Here is an 8,171-nt window from a genome sequence, read left to right as displayed (position 1 = left end):
TCTTCTCTCGATCACACGGCGAGACTATTTTTGGAATACAATCTTTAACTTAGGAAAAATGATGCCCATTGTATAATCGGACCAAAGCAATGAAGCACCTAGTGTTGGCCAATAAATAGTACAATACTACTTTTCTGCAGTCCATGAAGTGACTATCCAATCTTTCTGTGTCTATTTTCAAATGGCACTGCATGCAGTGACTATACTATTCTCTTGTGCAGTTCAACCAAAATTGTGGGCACTTTGTTTGTTTGCCAAATAGCAACGGGAAGACATCTCTGTCTGCACAAATATCAAGCAGCTACTAAACATATACCACACCTTGTATTTTCGGTTTAAACATGTCTCTTCCGCTTAGCATCTGTCATGTTTTGCACTGGACAATCTGATATAGTTATGTTTTTCCCTGCACAATTTCATACTTAATTGATTTGCTGGTTCAGAGCAGAAATATAGTGCCTATTCTTCATCAGACCAAGAATATCCATGTTCGCAGTGATGGAAGAGGTGAAATCGATACAATCGAAATTGAGCATTCAATCATTGAATCCTGTCCTGCACCTCCAATGTAGGTCCACCCTGCCAATAAATTCACGTGCAAACCACTAGTATTACTATCTAATGACAGTACAAAAATAGTAGCAAGATAGTAGCAAACCATGTACCTTCGTAATGAATAGCTCATAGTGCCACCAATTGGATATAAAGGTTTGGAAAAAACATGCTCCTAATGTGAACCAGTTGGACTTTTTGTGCAGTTCCACTAAAATCGAGCATCCCTGTTTGCATAGATATTGAAAGTGTGGTTACTCTAAAAGTGGCACTAGTTGAAGCATAGACTCACAAATACAAGCATTCCAATTTCTTAATGGGAAAAGGTAGCAAGACAGTTTCTAACCACCTATTTGAAGGAATAAATAAAGCAACAGCGGCTGATGTCAGGAAGGCATACGTAGCTTTTTCTGGAAAAGTGAGCCATTCCTGACCTTTCCTCTTCTTTTAAGCAAATTTTGTGCAGTTCTACTAAAATAAAATGCCATCACCGCCTTGACAATTCAGTGACACTGTACAAAAGGAAATGACTTAACATTACATCATGATGTCAGGTATGTAGTCGACAGGCATTAGAGACAAACATACAGACCTCCTCAAGAGAACAGCCGGAGGAGGAGGTGGCCACTCTTGACCTTTCCTCTTGTCTTCATAATTGTCTGTGCAGTTTAACCAAAATAAAATGACATCAGCACCTTAGCATTTTGGTGACACTGTACAAAAAAAATAAACTTATCTCATGAAAGTGAGGTATGTAATCTATAAGCATTAACAGTTTAAAAATCTGAAGGTAGTAACAAGTTTCATCATTGGTATACTGACTGTGCAACAACACTAGAATGCCTTAGCTAAAAATCTTTAATACATCCACAATCAACAGCTAACCCTGAAATACTCCAGTGACATTAAGTGGCATTGCTTTAATTTATGGGTGGCATTAGACTGAGAGCGGCATTAATTAAATGTGGCATCACTTTAGTAGCAGCATTGCTTGACTTGACTGCTGGCGTTATACTAACAGCAAAAAAAGTAGCAATAAGAGCATGGGAGGCCCATTCGGACAGTGGGTGCACCAGTACGATGTACCTCCACGGACGCAGAGTGGTGAGGGAGGTATGGTTGCCTAGAGCAACAAATATCCTGGCAGCATATGTGGATTATGTCCCATTTTTGTTCTCTTTAGCCACCTTTTTCCTATGCGAGGACAACAAACCGATTGACCTGGTCATTCTCTATTGTGTTGTCATGCCTTTCTACCCTTCTTCAACAAAGAGACACGAGACTCGTTCCTTAGCTACTGATTTTCCCCTTTTCAACCTAGATGCGGGTTCGATGCCTACTCTCTTGGACAGTACAGTCTCCCTTCCTTTCCTTATTCAACCCAGACATGGATTAGTCTGCATGAAGTAGGGTTTCCTTTAATAGTGCAAATTATGGTTTTCGTCTGTGTGGCCAGCAGAGTAGAGGATAGCAAATTGGGAAGATGGTGGAGTGGAAAAAGATCCACATGCAACGACGTAGCAGATGGGGCAATAGAACAAGGTTATGGCTCGAAAAGAGGTAGCATACCTGAGGGTCGGCGGGAAGTGGCTTCGCTCGTGGTCGTCGTCCTCCACACACACTACGGCAGCGAGCTTGGGGACGGAGGCCATCCCGCGCGGGGGCTAGGTTTGAGAGGACGGCCTTGTCGTCAGTGCGTGACCTCGCTCGCCGACGACGAGTGCGTCAACGTTGCACGTCCTTTTCTTCCCCGACGGATCTGTGACCACCGGTGAGGAGGGAGAGAGGGGCCGTCTTTAGATCTAGAGAGAGGGTGGTAGTGTGAGAAGCAAGTGGGCAGCCCTTAGCAAGAAAGCGCTAAAGCTCCAGCCTATATATCTTTTTTATACTACTAGTACTGGAGGTGGGGTAGTGGTAGAGTAGTTTATATTTTCTCTGCATACAGTATCAGTTAGTCGTGCTTCAAAACTGATCGGCACGCCATTAAAAAAATAAAGGTCGGTAACTAATGTGGCACCTCGGGCCAACGCGGCCAGATCGCATTTTGCACGAGAAATTACACACCATGTTTTGTTGACATGTGGTCCCGTTACAACATATCAGTGAGACAACGGCGAGCAGTAGGAGTATTTCCGAACGGACGTGTAGGCCGGGGCGCCTCTTCGTGAACCGTGGCAAACTTGCAACCGTCCACTGACTCTTCACCTTTCCCTCTCGATTTGGAACTTCTGTCGCACGCTCTTCCTCTTCCTCCTCCATTTTCCTTCAGCCCTTCACCCTTTCTTCTGCCATTGTTCGATCGTCTTCTCCATGGAGGGAACAGGCCGGAAACGACCCTGTTATTCTTGCCCCGATCTGAAAAATGATGTGGTGGAGGAACTCATTGATTGGTGCGACGTCATCACCTCGGCTAGCATGGCAGGTTCGTTCAAGCCCTTTCTCGACTCAACTAATAACATCATTACAAAGAACCCAAGAGTCAAGGAGCGGTTTGATCTCCCCTATCTTCTTCGTTGTGACCCTGATGACTGGCGCTGGCACGACGGAGGCCTCGCCCTATGCCAGTTGATGCCGCTTGATAATGATACGTATGATGTTAAGATGCAAATGGAGATTGGGTTGTTTACATTGGGTCCAACTGCGAGTGGGAACTTGTGAATGTCTACACTCGTGACCGGGTTCTACTTCCAAAAATCTCAGCACACTGCCCAAAGGTTGAGCACACCGGTATTGTACGCACGTTCAAATACAGTCATTGTGACTGTCTTCTACGGAAGATAGCAATTTGTCAAGTTCCCAACCGCTCTTGGAATTACAACAACTATCAAGTTGTTGCTATCTTCGACAAGCTTGTTCCCGTCCTTTGTGGTTCGACTCGATGGACATTGCTCAAAAATCAGTTTCTGTACACGGATGAGTACTGTGATGCAATTCAATACGAGGGCCTTGTGTTTTCTGCCACCACTAGTGGCACTGTTTTTGCATGGGATCCTCATAGTTTCAGTACGTTTGTCTTCCACCATAATTATAATTGTTTCATCCACATGCATGCGGGTTAGCAAGTTTCCCTTTACTAATTAACCTTCTTCTTGTGTTTCCAAGGTCCTGTGAACATCCCACCACCTATACTTGAAAATTTTTATAACCAAGGGGGAGATGACGATGGTGATCATCACGAGCATGAGGATGAGCAGCGCCCATATACTCTATGGCGCCTGGGAACTAATTCCAATGGATCACCTCTTCTTGTGTGTATACAGCCCACTGATGATGTTACTGCTAAGGAAGCAGGTGTAGTCTCCCATGGTCGCACTCTCCGGACCTATTCCAACAGCCATTGCATGGTATTCAGGATGGATACTAGTGTGCTAGCGCCAACACCTTCTCCCTGGTACAAAATTGATAGTCTTGGAGAAAACTCGCTCTTCCTTGGACAAAACTATACGATGATGGTGAAAGGCGATCCAATTGCTGTTGACACAACGTTAACAGTACCATTTATGAGAAGCAACTGTGTCTATACCTCGGACATTTGGGTGGTTCCCTACCCTGGTACTGATATAGTAGGCCGCTTCAGCCTGGATGATCAGTCCTGCGTTGGTTTCCATATCAACAATCGATGGCCTGTCCCAGAGAATCACTTGTGGTTCAAAGCAAGCGTTTCCAATGCCGAGGAATGGTTGAGTTGAAGTTCATTTCATTGCTTGTTATTTGTTGTGTGGTGAAAACTTTAGTATTTATAATGTATCCTCATTGTCGATGTGGGTTGATGACCTGTTGTATGTAATAAAATAATATGTGTGTGATAAACTTACTAAATTTATGAATGGCTTTCGAGTCGCTTCTCTAAATTTGTACTAGCTTCACATGCTTCGTGCGTCGGGCGGGTGTTTTTACTGTAGCCATATGTTAATGTGTTCGCTGTATGTAGCCAGCACCTCGAATCCTCGATACTAGTACTATATAGTAAGAGTAAGTAGTAGGAGTAGTAGGGTGACATGGGCCAGAATAAGCATTCACATCCAAGAGTACAGCACACGCCACCACCACGACATCCATCTGACACCATATTATTTCTTGGAGTCCGTGCTAGAGCAATCTCTTCAACCTCGTCGTTTCTCTAACTTTAGCCGTCGCGCGGCGGGCGAGGTGGGGGTTTGCCGATAGTCGGTTTCCTTAACTGCGGTCCCACTTGTAAGGCCAACTCCAACGCACGACCCCAAACGCACCTCTGTTTTGCACGAACTCCAATGATAATTTTGACTAGAAAAGCAAGGCCAAAGAAAACAAGAACCACAAGAATACATTTTACTACTCCTCTAAGTTGGATTAGTGCCTTCTCGATGCATTCATTGTTGATCTGCGGAGGCTCGATCTTGCGTCTGTGCTAGCTAAAAGTGATAGAACATCTACTAAATTGCGCTCTATCAATATATGGATGTACTCTTCTTCCAAATACAAAAACTTGCATCCATTCTACTCCCTCCGTTGCACAATACATGCCTTCTATTTGTCAAAATATATGTGTATCTAGACATGTCTTAGTATATAGGTACATCCATTTTTGGACAAATGGAAGTCAAGTATTTGGAATGGAGGGAGTACACAATAAATTTTTTAAGTTAGCACAACTAGTCTAATTCGAGAGCAGAACCGAAGATTTTGTCGGGTTCTTCCTCCTTTTGCTGACACGCGGGACATCCAGCATCCAGGTCGTGTCATGAAAGAAAATAGAGTGGTAGTTGAAGCCACGAGATATGCATCTTGGGTTAAACTGTAAATAGAATCTTACTACTTTTGAGTAACTCCAAAAGCGGCCATCGAAGATCTTTATTGGATTTTTTTTTCATCACCAGCACGTCGAGGTGAAAGATGTGCAGGTTCAGTGGGTCCTCTTGCATTTGCACTGACATGTGGGGCCGCATGTGAGCAAACAGACGATGGGCTTCGCGCGTCCGCTGGCTGGCTGAGAAGAGAGATAGAGGAAGGCTGAGCATGGACTGCAGGAAATTTGTTCTACGTGCCTCGATATAGGCTCGATATAGTGGGGTGGCATGGGCCATAACTAGCATTCACGTCTAGCAGTACGGCACATGCCACCCACACGAGTCCCATCTGACACCAATTTTCTTGGAGTCCGTGCTGCAACCATCTCTTCTCCCTCCTGTTTTCTCAGCCATCACACGGTGGGCCGGGTGGGGGTTTGCCTATAGTCGGTTTGCTCAACTGCGGTCCCACTTGTAAGTGAAAATGCAACACCGCACGCATTCCCGCTTGAGCGGCGTGCCGGACCAACCGTGTGGGGGTGCGACGCGAACACGGCAGGCTTTTCCTTTTGAACTCGTAACTTGTAAAATTTGGTTCTGCTCCATGGCGCGACCGATAGATAGAAAATAACGATTTTGCCTAGATTAATGAGAAGTTTGGTTCTTGCGCCGTTCATGCATGGAGTACGTACGAAAATTATGAAGTTGATGCGAAAGGTAAGATAATTACTGTAGTATCATATACTACTAGATGGATTTGACGGAAAGATAAAAATACATATGGATCCATCAACGTTCAACGACATCCTCACGCCCTAGTGCGCCAGGTCACCAACTGACGTATGAGGAGCAGCGGCATTGGCGGCGAGCTCAACGTGCTTCTGAACAGTGCCGTCCAAGGTTACCCTACACTCCAAGAAGGCCAGCGTCCTATCGTCCTCCTCTTGCATGTAGTAGTCCTTGTGGATGATTTGCGCGTAGACATGGGTGATTATGTCGATGGTGTCTTGCTGCGCCAGGCGCTCCGCGGCGAGCGCGACCTCGAGGTGGACATTCTCTGGTGCGACGGCGGGCAGTCGCAGGGCCACCAGTGCATCGAAGAGGTTGTTACCACAGTGGCCGTTAAGGGTGGCGGGCATCGCAGAGCCTGGGTGCGTCGGCTGGAGGCTAATGTCAAAGTCGTCTGCAAGCTTCTTGACAATGGTGAACTTGTCGAGGAAACCGATGAGGAACTTGTCGAACAAGGAGATGAAGCTGTCGTCCAAGCGGCCCCTCGCCTTGGCGGCCTCAAGCAATACTACCTGGAGACGTTCCTCGGTGTCGGGCTGCAGGCCGGCATCATGGACCATCTGGCACAGCCGGCTGATGCTCGCGCTCATCGCCTCCATGGGTCTAGCGTAGCTTCTAGTCAACTGATCTTGCGATTCGAGGGATCACTCAGCCCTTGGTTAGCGTGCGTAGGTGCGTAGGATTTCGTACTACTCCTCGGCCCTCTACTGCACCTGTGTTTGGCTGTATGATAGGTGGGCCACCCACCCACTGGGGCCACGTGTCATTCACCCAAAGGCAGTTGCCGTAAGTCAATGAAGTTGCGTCCCCCTCCGTGCCGGTGCAGTATAGTCATCTCGCCGGACCTCTAGTTGGGGCCAAACGAGAGAAGTTTGATGTTTACTGGTTTATTGGTCCCCTTTGCATTTTGCGCTAAGTTTTGACCTTTTATTTAACTAATAAAATGTTAATGCATGTAAACAAAAATGTTGTGTAAGTCACCTTATGAAAACCAAATAATCCCAAAATAGTTAGGCACGGTGCATTAACTCCCTCCTTGTTTCTTATTTCGTGACATATCAACCAATGAGAGATGTGGGCTGTGCATGCTTTCAATGACTTGAGACTACCAAACATGACATGCAGTGTTTAGTTCACTGCATGTAATCCTATTAGTACTCTAGTTAGCAAAAAAAACATTAAGTTCTCTCGCCGATAGGAATAAAACACCATGTATTTATTTACAGAGGGAGTAGTACATTTTTGGTGACATGCATTACTAGATATTGCTAGTCAAATACTAAAATCCAGATGGACGTGGTAGTACTCCTAAATCTAGACGGTGGTGCTACTAGTACTAGTAGTAGTACTACCAATGTAGTAGTAGGAGTACTAGCACTGTACTACCTATTGGTCAAATTATTATGTGCTGCTCCTCACAGTGAAGTGACAAGACCCTGTGCTGGAGATGACACCTGAGTATAGGCGCCGTGTTCAGAATACCATAGTTAGCCTCACCGTCTGCAGTCATTATCATCATGGCTGTAGAGCTAGCCTGCTTACAACTAGCCCTGTTCGACGTAATTTCCCGTGCGTAGATGCCCGTGCATTGCATGGAACACCAAGATTGGGGGTGGACGGCTCCGGCAGCGGCCATCGCGCCAGATTTTTCCACGACCTTCTACTCCTAGATGTGGTGGGGAGGAGATGAGGCTGATTGTGAGAGACAAGGTGTTGTTTGTAAATAGGGAACAAGTGCGGGCATCTTTTTGCAAAAATGGAGAAGCTTGGTTTGTATGCGTCAAATCTAGATCCGACGGCTATTGGTGAAATATGGGAGGCACAACATCATCACCAACTCAGGACCTGTTTGATTCGCAGGATTTTGAAAACGCAAGAATAGGACATGGCAATATTACAAGTTTCAAACTAATATTACAAATGTTAGGAGTAATGCTGCACCTACGAAGAGGGAATTACTTGGAAGTTTACGTAAGAACTTTCGTTACTTTAGGTGGATGCAGCATTATCGTACAAACTAAAATCCACCACCCTGACAAGTCACTAATGGGCAAATAAGTTTTC

Source organism: Triticum dicoccoides, chromosome 7A, assembly GCF_002162155.2.
Source record: "Triticum dicoccoides isolate Atlit2015 ecotype Zavitan chromosome 7A, WEW_v2.0, whole genome shotgun sequence".
NCBI classification, from domain to species: Eukaryota; Viridiplantae; Streptophyta; class Magnoliopsida; order Poales; family Poaceae; genus Triticum; species Triticum dicoccoides.
This window is presented reverse-complemented; position numbering follows the sequence as displayed.